We start from the raw sequence: 13,015 nt of genomic DNA, 5'->3' as shown, positions 1-13,015 counted from the left end.
TATATTTAAAATTGGAAATTAAATATAAGCCAGGCTAAAAATAAATACAAGGGTAAATTCAATAGAAGCTGGGCTATAACTTCAATGGATGTCGGCCTAACTTTAATATAAACCCGGCTAAGTTCAATAGTTTCCCGGCTAACTTCATGCAAGATATATAGCATGCTAGAAAAAAATGTTTCCTAATTATTTCAAGATGTATATCATTTTAATTTAATTTACACGTGAAGTTATTCTGTTTTTAATAATACAGATAATCTAAGGAAGAATATGATATTCTTGTAGCCTTAAATAATTTACATCTTGCACACGAACTGGTTTACACAAACTTCGGCAAGTGCATGGTGCCTATAGGTAGCATAAGCATATAAACATGAAATGTTGAAAATGAACATCAAGTAAAATGGAATATATTCTGGCATATCGGTTTCTATTGAACTTTTAACACAGTTTGTATGGAGGTTAGCCCGGTCTCTGTTGAATTTAGCCCGGCTTTTATTACCGGCTTCTATCGGATATTACACGCGAGATTCTATTTCCCTTTCACCTTTTTTTAAGGGTTACTATTGCTAAAGTAAGTAAGGTAATATTAAATCATGGTAAAATAATCATATCGGTAGTTCACCACAAATTTACGTTCATTACGTTTTCACGCAATAATTATGCTAAGTTAATGGCGACGTCCACAGCGTTTTACGATCAGATCACCGCGCGCCGTTGATGGAATTTCTTTCTTTTCTGCCTCCCCAACGAGATGATGAGATTTTTCGGCAGCTTGGTCTTTTATAACTGCCAGTCTTTGTTTCGTCCGTACAATTGGGCAGCCGTCATACATGATACGACAACCTAGGAACTTGCGAGCGCTGAATAGGTAATATTCCACGTCGACAAACTTTAACACGAACTTCTCCACATCGAATACCTCGCGAAGGCGACCGGTGATCAACATCCACGCATCAATGTACGGATCTGGTTTCGTGTCAAAATCCTTTTCCTTTCTCTTGGCCGCATCGCGTCGTGCTTCGAATGCGAGTGTTGGTATTTGAGGCAAGTGCTCTGTTGGAAACCTAATGGGAAAAAGTTGCGGGACGTAAGGAAGGAAAAGGCGCGAAAATTACATGTTGTTTTAGAAATGCACAGGATGATCTCTAACCAACCTCCACTTGATGTGCTCGTACACTTTGGCCAGGTATACTTGATCATTCTGCACCCATCCATTATCTGGTACGTCTATCCAACCGTTGCTTTCTACTTCCTCCTCTTCTCTTTCTCCTTCTCCTTCTCCTTCTCCTTCTTCGCCTTCTTCGCCTGCTTCTTCACCTGTTTCTTCATCATCATCATCATCATCATCATCATCATCATCATCATCATCATCATCATCATCATCATCATCATCATCATCATCATCATCATCATCATCATCATCATTTTCTTCTTTTACTTGTACTTCTACTTCTTCTTCTTCTTCCTCTTCTTCTACACCCTGTTTCTCTTATTCGTCATCCTCTTCATCGGAATGTTCCTCTTCGTCGCAACCTTTTCTTTTAAACGAGGATCTCTCGCCGTCTTTGTTTGATTTCCTCTCAACAAATGTAAAATCTGCTTCTGACGACGCGGATGAGGTCAGCGGCAAACTTCGGCGTAGGCGTCTAGCATTTTCGAGTCGGCGGTGTTCCTCTTCTCTGACGAAGGAACGATGGACAGCGCAGGAGGGCACAGGCGGAGCGAGTGATTCTGCATCGTTCATTTCTTGCAGGTCCTCCACGGTTATGTTGTTCACAACTGTCGAGTCGAATAGGGATCTAAAGCGAAAGAGAAATATTGCTTATGAAAGTATTCAAACTGTAATGTAGTCATTAGACAGAAATCATGGGATGTTAAACTACACGAGAGCCTATCGCATGCGTTAATCAATTTTACTTGGTTTTAATTCATATATTTAAAATATATATTCGAAATTTCCATTTCAAAGTCCGTGTAAACTATATATACTCCCCTTTTTTCATATTTGCTTTAATCTTCCAACACTTTGATCCGATGAATATATATGAATGCATATTTTCTTATGCGGTCTATTTCGCTATGTTCAAATGTTTAAATATCTTACCGTGCGAGGTCGTCATCATTTATGACGGACCCTTGAACGTCGGTGTTTTCGTACCACCTCTCGTTCTCTGGCACGTGATGGATATTGTCGTTGATCTCGTTTGCCATCCAAACCACACAGTCCATCGCGTGATCGTGTATCCATTTGTCGACGCCTGGCGTTAGTTGGGGCAAAGATTTCGTTTCAAAGACAACGATTCGACGCTGGACATTCTCATTTTCATCTCCGAAGTTTGGGACTGCATTAGTAGTGATATAAAATGGACTGTTGTTCCAAGTACATCTTGGCTGATTGAATTTGACGGGTGTGACAAACCATCCCCCCTGTAAAAGCGTCTTCGCAAGGTCGGACTCCATCGTCTGCTTCGACCAGTCATCAATAATGACAAGTTCCGTCGAATCGTTTATCATCGACGCGGAGAATCGGTTTTCTTTCGTAATGGAAGCGATACGTCCCGATGACACAATTCTGTGCAGGACACATGCCCATGATGTCTTCCCCGAATCACTAGGTCCGCACGCTACCAACTTTCGTACTTTTTGCGGCATTCGTCGACCGGCAAGGCATTGGTAAAACTTGTTCAGGAATTCTATTCTCAATTTCAACTCCGGAAACGAATTGACAATAGCAGTCTTGAAGTACATAGGTTGTGGTGGCGTTGTACGGTTGTACGGAATAAACGCGCGAGGTGAGATCTTTCGAAAAGGCAAGTCAGGCACACCGTCCGTGAAGCTCCGCGACGATATGCGAAAGAAATGGCTCCCGCTAACTTCAATGTAATCAGCGTGGAATTCGATCTGGGCGATGATTTCGCAAGCGGGGTGAGATAATAGTTGTATGATTCTGCCCATGTGCTTCAGGATTCTTTCTCTCAACGCATTGTTGCCAAGTAATTTGTTCATGTACGTCTCCACCTGCATCATCTTGACAAACGTGAGCGTTGCGCTGTCTGGTTTGCAATAAACGAAACCACGATGTAGCGCGTGATCGCAACGTTCCATTACCAGTCCGATGTAACGCAATGTGGACGTGATGTCGCTTGGCGCAGTTACCAGGCCTTGTTGTCTAACATTTCTCGGTACTATTGCGAAATCACAACGCAATCCGTCTGCAGTCAGGGCGGCATGTGCCTCGGCTAGCGGTGCAGCGAACGAAGCCTGTTGAACAACGACAAGGCGACACGGAGTTTGGGGGTAGGCTGATGGTCGTTCGTTGCGGTCTCCCTCCTCTACATTTCCACATGCGACACGACAAAAACGATTGGACATTTCCACTAGGTCCTTCGTAGGTTTGTGGTCGTGATCTTTTACAACTTGGGCAACTTTTCTGCTCGCGAATTCTTCGTTTGTAAAAGCAGCGCTATTACGAGTCTTTATTTCCGTGAACGTCGGTTCCATGTCAGCTTCGTGCAGTGTTGCAAATAGCATTTGCTTCGAGCATTTTGCTGTTTCTCGATATACCATGAAGTACGCGACGCCCGGATAGGTTTGGTTTCGGCCAGCTGGGACTGCTTCATCGCCGTCGGTGAAATGAAAAACTGTATGCCGTCGACGGCAGCAAGCTTATCGTCTAACTGAAGCCTTTTAGAGCAAATTTGTTTTTCGGCCAAGTGAATATCGTCATCTCCTACTCTCCAAACGGCACGGCAAGCGAGGGCCTTTGTTTCATCACGAACCTGTAGTTGACAATCGAAACACAAATCAGCGCGATTATGCTTCCATGGTTAGTTGTGGCTCTCGTTCGAAGAATATTGATGCCCCTTAATTTCGCACAGTACTTACCCACTTCAAAAGGTGGACACGTAGCGAGTTTTGCAGCCGTTTATTATCCAGCTGCTTCCTAGGAACTCTTGCAAACATCACGTGGAGTAAGTCTTATTATTAAAGGTTCAGACGTTTTTCACTCGTCTGTATTTACTGTATAGCCAAAGCAAAAGACGACTTGCTTTGTATGGACTGTAGAATATATTGGAACGGTTTCGTCATTTGCATACGCGTAGGAGATTACGCATTAAAGGGGACCAAAGTTTTCGACTTTGGTTTTACACATGTTGTTATATATATTTATATATATATATATATATATATATATATATATTATATATTATAATATATATATATATATAATATATATATATAATTATATATATAATATATATATATAATATATATAATATATATATATATATATAGAGTACTGATCATAATTATTTGAACACTAATTGAAGTACTAACATCTCTTCATAAGTGAACTGAAACATAAATGATCGAGTAATTTATTTCAAAGTTTTGAAACGCAAGGACATTGAAAGACTTATTTATCGGTACAAATTTGCTTCACTCTTTAAAATACAACTTAACACCCTTAATTTAATATTTGGTGTGGCCACCTTTTGCTTTTATGACTGCTCTGCAACGTTCTGGCATAGTGTCAATGTATTTTTTTTAAAACAACCTCAACAGGAATGCTTTCCCAGCATCGTTTAAGTTCTAACCAAAGCGTTTCTTTGGTTTTTAGACGCGATTTGTCAAGTTTACGGTCGACTAGTTCCCAAATTTGCTCAATAGGATTCAGGTCTGGGCTTTGTGCTGGCCGATTCATGATTGTTAAAACACCTGCAGCCTCTTTTCTTTTTAAATAGTTTCGGCAGTATTTTGACGAATGTTTAGGATCGTTGTCTTCTTGAAAAACAAAATTATTACCAATTAGCCGAAGACCTGACGGTACTGCATGCTTCACGAGAATATTATGGTACACCTTTTTGTCCATTATACCATCTATTTTAACCAAACCGCCTAATCCTGTTCCAGACATAGAACCCCAAACCATAATATTCCCACCTCCATGCTTGACTGTGGAGGAAATGCAGTCGTTTATGAGCCGCTCACCTTTTCGTCTCCGCACATAAACCCTTCGATTAGTGTCGAACAATTCAAACTTTGATTCGTCTGTCCATAATACCTTATTCCAGTCATCTTTGGTCCAATCTTTATGTTGTTTTGCAAATCTTAGGCGTTTTATTCGGTTCTGTGGTCTAAGCAATGGCTTCTTAACGGCTACCCTGCCAAATAGTCCTCGTTCACGTAAGTATCGCCGTGTTGTTGATGCAGCAATGGTGGTCTCTTGGGGTAATGCTTGATTGATCTCATCACAGAGTTGTCTGGAAGACTTTGTACGACCTTTGAGACTAAGCAGCTTAAGTGCATGAACATCCTTTTTTGATAGCTTTCTTTTGCGTCCAGTTCTAGGGCGATTTGCACACGATTTCGTGGCCTTGATTTTGTTCAAGGTGTAGTTAATGGTGCCCAAAGAACATTTTAAGTCCCTAGCAATCTTTTTGTATGACCAACCTGTATCATAAAGTGCTTTTATCCTTGCTCTTTACTCTATAGTAAGTTCTTTACACTTAGCCATGCGTCTTCACAAAAGCAGGGCTAGTCTAAAGTCAAGTCTGGTGCATGTGCTCAATTATCTAAACCTGAACTATTTAACACGGATGACTGAATACCATAAGGATTGTAGATTTCATGATATACATATTTTAACATGTTTCAAGCTCGGGAACTGTTAGACTATTGGGGTACTGAGAAATGAAAAAATTGAAGGTGTTCAAATAATTATGATCAGAATATATATATATATATATATATATATATATATATATATATATATATATATATATATATATTTAAATATTTGTCATTTGTTTATATAGGTATAGACCAACCAAGAGCATGGCTTTTTTAAAATCTTTTAAGAAAGCTGAAGAAAATGGAAAGCATTTTGCTTCGTTTAGAGGTCATTTCGACCTTCCCAAAGGTTATGAAATTTGTGTTGAAAAGAAGGGCTGGAACAGTATACACTGTAACTATTTGTATAGCAAGCCCATTTGCAGTTGCTCTTTTTTCGATCAACGCTCCGTACGCAGAACCTCAATTTCATGCAAACACGTTATTTGGGTTATGACGAGCGTACTTGAAGTTCCGAAAAAGAGTGACATCCTGCAGCAAGTGGCTTTAACCGAAGCGGAAGTTGAACAGATACTAAAGAATGCCCCAGCGGATGGTTGTTTGGTGAAAGAACGGTGAAAGAGCTGACTATACATTAATAGATAAGTTCTTGTTAACTGTTATCTGAATATTGTTATTATCCTAGATATATTAATTATTTTTGTAATATTTTATACTAGCACTTCCAGGTGTACTTCACTTGTTCACATATTTCAAAAGTCAGGGCGTTTGATCACAATCAGATAATACGAGCGTACAAATCTATAATACTGCGTGGCTTGTTTGCAAGTTTCATCGACAATTTTTTTTTAGCGACCTTAAGCAAACCTTTTACGACGGGGACGCTCGACCGGAAGTGAAAAGAGTCTGGGCGCGAGGTTTTTTTTTATTTTTGCCGTTCCCGCCAATGTTTTAAGACGGGAGTCGATGTTTTTTGTCGCCGTAGCGGATGAGCGAGTTTAGAAGTGATTATTTTTAGAAAAAAGATTAATAAAACCCTGGTAAGTCTTAAAATCTTATTAAACAAGACGCCTGTTCTGGCGTTAACTCCGGCGCACGTGCCAGTCTTCAATATAGAGCTTCTGAACATAAACAATACAGTTCATATTCGCATTTAGATGCCTTGCGAACCTAATGTTCGATCGCGAAATTCGAAGGCACATCGTACCTTAAAAAGTATAGAAGTTCAATTGTTCAAAATGTAAATAAACCGCATGATATATACATTCGCTTTGTCTTACACTTTGCCTTTGGAATTCGCGCTTATATAGTTATATTAAATCTTCAATCCTGTGCAAACTACGACGTGTCAACGCGCCCATACACGACCACATCATCTTGTTAAACGGCGAAATAGCAGCGATATTATTAAAATAGGACCAGAATCTACATGTATTAAATATATTCTTACCCCAATTCAATCTAAACTTAATCGAATAGCATGAAAACAACAATTAATAGAGGTTTGACGCATTGTTAGGGTTATTTCAAGGTCAAATTGAATTATGCAATCCAACACGGAAGTGGCGAAACAAGACGCACTACCTGTTCCGAAGTGAGTACACAGTTTAAAAAACAACATGGCCTTGGGTTTGCTCGGACTGTAGCTGATATATTTAGCCTATTCATGTATGTGTTTTTGTCACAATGGCTAGAATGCTTGCGCTGAAGTTTTAGGTCGTCAACTGTACATGCCGACAGGTGTTTTTGCTAACGTATATATTGATATATCAAAAATACAGGGCCTTTTATTAAAAACTTTGTTATTTTTATTAACCTTTTGTATTATAATAAAACAGTATTTTGTATGTTTATTATGTAATGCACGGTAATAACTGAATTACACCTAATGGTATTTATTTTTCTATTTTAATAGAACAAAGAAAACAAGTCAGAGCATGGTTTGGACCGAGGTACATGATGAACTTCTGTGCAGGGAGATCATAGGGGTTGATGTTTTCACAGGGACAAAAAAGGGAACTATCAAAAGGAGTGCAAAATGGGCAACAGTGGTCGAAAACCTGAGTAACGTGGAGGCTGTGCGCTTCAAGGTGGATAATAGAGCAGTTCGAGATAGATACAATTTACTATCATGCAACCTAAGGCCTGTTTCAAACGTCGCATTTTGCATGCGTCGAATACAATTCTAATTAGATTCGACCCTAAAAAAAACAAAAACCCCTTTCTTTTGTCTACGGCCTCCATATTTCCTTACTTATGCCTTTCAATATCATAACATGCATGACGTTCTTTGCCTTTTTCTTCAAGCAAATTGAATTCGACACATGCAAAATGCGACCTATGAAACCACGTCGCACCGAGCTCGCATAATGCGACCGGAACAGTCGAATTTAGCATCACGGTCGACCGCAATTAAAAACAGCGAATTCAATTGTTTCATACGTCGTATCTCGCATGCAGATAATTCAAACAATTGTATTCGACACATGCAAAATGCGACGTTTGAAACAGGCCTAAGGCGTAAGTTGAAGAAGGAAGTGAAACAAAGTGGAATTGTGGATGAATTAAATGAGATAGGCATTGGAGGCAATAATTGAGAAGGAGGATGCAGCTGAAGAGTTACGGCAAGAGGGGAAGGACAAAAAAATATCAGATAAGCTAAATAAAACCAAAGCAGAAGATGTGAGAAAAAAGGCAATGGAGAGTCTGAAGGAAACGCAGGATCGGAAAAGTGGCGAGAGTAGTGGCAGTGCACCAGCAAAGAAAACTAGGCAAAGTGGGAGTTCGACTATGATTTACATGTACCTTAAAGAAAAAAATAAGAAAATGTTGGAAGTTGAGAAGAAGAAGTTAGAGTTACCGGAGCGAAGTATGGAAGAGGCAAGCAGGAGGCATGAAGAAATTATGGTTACGATGCAAAGGCAATCTCAACAGCAAATGGAAAATTTCCAAATGATGATGATGCAACAGCAAAAGCAACTACAAACCCAGCAGGCACAACAGAATGAGCTGATGCTCAAACTTTTTGGTATGATTAGTAAAAAAAAGTAATTAAATCATTGTCATTGTTTTATACAGGGATATAAGTCTCACAATATTTCAATATTTTAACCTTTGAAGATTACTGTGCTCTGCCATGCAGAAGAAATGTAGTTTTTGAAAGTTTTGAGATAGATTGTGGTTGTGATGGAATTTGATGGAATTTGGTAAAAAAATGTTGTTGTGTACATAAATTTTATTTCATAAATATTATTCTATTATGCCAATTTAATTACATTCTATTTTTAGATTAAAGACAAATTTATTGTAAAAAGTAAATTTTAATTATGTATATTATTTAATAAAATTGTTGAACTCTTAATTATTCAATATTCTTTTAATTGTCAATTTAGTAACAATCACATGTTTTCTGCAATTTCTATTTCAGCTTTTTTTTGCAAGTGTAGTGAAACAAAGACATATGACAATTACAGAACTTAGTTGGGTTGACTAATGGATTGTATGTGACTGCATCTTCTGGGCTGTGAAAAAAGATGCCTAAATGCCAAACATTAGTTGTTGAATTACAGTATACAAGTGCAATAGTAGTTCTGATGTCACAAAAAGGTGGGGGGCCCTTGGTTCCTGCAGTGTCTGAGCAGTGCATAAGCTACTTTTAAGAGACTGACAATACCAAATTGTTTCAATTCTCAAGCATAAAATGCCTTTGGTTCATCTTTCACTTACACTTAAGAACACATTTTTAATTTAACTGTGATTTGTTCTACTAACAGTTCTGTTACACTCTATATAAAATATTCTTGTAATGTTGGTGGGTCTATAGGTTGAAAAAGTAGGAAGTTTGGTTCTTGTAGAGACAGGTAAGAGCAATCTTCAGAAGAGCACAGACAATATACATTTTTCCAACAGATGATAGACCAATTTTTAATTTTTGTTTTAAATCCATGAACTTAAAATAGTTGATAACATCACCAAAAAGTTATTCCACTGATGTTCTCACTGTACTCATAGAAGTGTTGAAGGCTTGCATCTGAGGTGTCATCATAGCATGCCTGTATGGTCCCTGCAAATGTACCCGCAGTGGATAGGCACTTAGTTTCAAAGGAGAGAAAGAAGATTTTAGACGTTTTCAAATTATTTTGTTTTGATGTCCCTTGATTAACAGCATGTTTTTGTTACATAAAACATTGACTATTTTGTTGATCAATGAATGTTATATAGTTAATAAATGTTCGAAGTGGCTATTCGCCAGTTTGCAGAGTGTGTCACGTGCACTCGCGAGATTTTTTTTGAATAAGTCACGGAGCACGCCAAAATTTCACGTGTCACGCCGAAAGAATGTTTTGACCACTGAGTACAGTAAAATGCGTTTCGCATCTAACTGTGGGCGCTTAGATTCCGTATTGATGTATCTTACACGAAGTACTTCAACAGAACAAAAACAAAGATCTAACCGGGGTCCGTTACGAAATTTCGGTTATTCGTTGATCATGCCCTTGTTTGATTTCAATATAAAGATATTTAAAATAGCTATAGCGCCCTGGTTTGCAGTTTGCACGCGATGCACGCCACTAAATTGTTTTTGCACGCGCGAGATCTCGTCGAGAATTGCCCAGGTCTGCAAACTGGGCTATTCGTACTGGAACAGTACGCCGAGTGTGATTTGCTATTCGTACTGCATTCGAAATGTTTCTTTCAATTGTCGCAATAATAAAGGTTTTTATCGACTCTTGTAATCGTACTGTTATAAAGGGACAGTAAGCGATTGCAACAAACGTTATTTTCGTATCGGAAATCGATGTTTGAATCCTCGGCATACCGTACGGCGTACGGCCGAATGAGACTTGTAAAATTTTTCATATTTTTGTTTTTATTCGCGTGGCCACACGAATAAAAACAAAAATATGAAAAATTTTACAAGTCTCATTCGGCCGTACGCCGTACGGTATGCCGAGGATTCAAACATCGATTTCCGATACGAAAATAACGTTTGTTGCAATCGCTTACTGTCCCTTTATAAAGGTACGATTACAAGAGTCGATAAAAACCTTTATTATTGCGACAATTGAAAGAAACATTTCGAATGCAGTACGAATAGCAAATCACACTCGGCGTACTGTTCCAGTACGAATAGCCACTTCGATAAATGTTAGAATGGTTATTGTTCCAGTAAGATTATATGGCTTGTTTGCCAAAGTTTATTGACAATACGTTATCACTATTATAACTGAAGATGATAGTGTGATTTCATAGATCCAATAGGAAGGTAAGGGTGGTTTGCAATGTTGATTACAAATAACTTTTTATAGCATGGAGTGTTTCGAACAGCCAGGGCTCTCACATCCTATTGTTTAGAAATCCTTAGACTAAGGACAAAAATTCCTCAGATTGAGTAAAATTTCCTTAAATCTCCGGGTTTCCAGATATGAAGCCTGGGACCTAGTGTAGTTTACTAAAAAGGCGGGAAAATTGTTTTGGTTTTATATTAGTTAGTGTAAAAAGCTGTTTTATTATTATCGTTATTCCATGCGCACCAAGTTAAATTAGATGAAGATTTTGCCCGCATGGTTAAAAATGTGAAAAGTAATCTCACTGACGGCCAGGTTCACGAACTGATCACAGAAGTTGAGAAGAGTTAAAAAAACATTGTAAGAATGGAGTAACAATTTTTAATTTTTGCCATGTTTTGTTCAGTTTTATGACTTTTGTAACGAAAGTAAATAATTTCGATAAAATTCAGAATTCCTTAGAAATTCATTAAAAAATAAAATTCCTCAAACAATTCCTTAAAAAGGTGAAAAAAGATCAAAATTTCCTTAGTTTAAGGAAATTTCCTTAAAAGTGAGAACGCTGCGAACAGCTGAACTTTATTACTTTGTTTACATTTTATATATTGTTTTGTTAACCCGCGCGGGACTAGGCGTGAGGTCGCGAAAAGGGGACTAGGACGTTGCCAAGGCAACGAGAACAACGTGGTCGAAAGATCGTATTAATGTCGTCTTTAAGCTATTGTAAGGGCGTTTTATATGTCAATAAAAGGTGTTTATTTAAATCGAAAGTCACCAGTAGAGTAAAGCCTGCCGTCTCTAACATGGAGATAATAGCACCAGTTTATAGGTCCAATAAGACTGCGAGGCTTGTTTGCAAGTTTCATTGACAATATCTTATCACTGTAGTAATCAGTTCACAATCAGTCAACATTGAATGCCATCATTCATCATTGATATAAACATGTACTGCTGAGTAGTAGTTACCAGGAAGGTATGTCCTAGGACCTGGATTTTCCTCCACATCTTTTGAAAGTCTCAGATAATGGCACATAAACATTGTGATAGTATATAATTTGAATATACCATAAGCACAATTCACTGTTCTTTTGACTCTTAATCAACTGTTTCTTGCGAGATGACAAAATACATTAATATAAAACATTAACAGTATTTAATTCAATAATAATGCCCATATTTGTAGCCTTAAATTTATATATTTTTTAACATATCAGCAGAATGGCTGTTGTTTTATTTATACCTGCACAATGACTGGTTTCAATTTCAATACCTAGACAATGGCAAGGTCTCATTTCATTACCCACACAATGGCAAGGTCTCATTTCAATACCTGCCCAATGGCAAGGTATTGCTTGCCTTATCTCAAGAACTAATTGATTAAGAGTCAAAAGAACACTGAATTAATTGTGCTCGTGGACCGTGGTATATTCAAATTATATTAATACTGTCACAATGTTTGTGTGCCATTATTACTGATACTTTCAAAGGATGTGGAGGAAAATCCATGTCCTAGGACATACCTTCGTGATAAGTACTACTCAGCAATTCACGTTTATATATCAATGATGAATGACATGAATGATTTATGATGGCATTCAAAGTCGGACTGAATACCACAGTGATAAGATATTAGCGTTAAGCAAAGCGTAGTTTTAGAACGGCGTCGGGAGAAAAACCGCAAAAAAGACTGAGGCGAGGAAGGGTTTTCCCCGTCGTAGAAATTTGTAAACAAACCTTAAGCAAGGTTTGTTTTTACAACGGGAACGCGAAAGTTGGGTGAATTTCATCTGCTTCTTCGATGACGAATAAGCAGATGAAATTCAGACAACTTTCGTTTCTGTTCAAGAGCTGATTTAATCACAATTTGAGTAAAAATGTGTTCATTCAGAGATGCAAGAATGATGTTACTAGACAGCTACGATGACGGGCTAATAGATGAAGACGAGTTTGCATTGTTATATATATGAAATAAATACTTCAAAAAATCCGGTATTTTCTTACGAAAACTACGGTGTATTTCAGCTACAAAATATTGATGAAGCCGAGTGTAAGGCTGAATTTCGTTTTGAAAAAGTCGACTTGCCTTTACTGGCAGAAGTCTTGGGGATTCCTCAAGAGTTTCGGTGCGACCAACGAACCGTTTGTGACGG

Source organism: Dendronephthya gigantea, unplaced genomic scaffold, assembly GCF_004324835.1.
Source record: "Dendronephthya gigantea isolate DGI-Jeju-01 unplaced genomic scaffold, DenGig_1.0 000279F, whole genome shotgun sequence".
NCBI lineage: Eukaryota > Metazoa > Cnidaria > Anthozoa > Malacalcyonacea > Nephtheidae > Dendronephthya > Dendronephthya gigantea.
The sequence above is the reverse complement of the archived record's forward strand: the minus strand, read 5'-3'. Positions refer to the sequence as shown.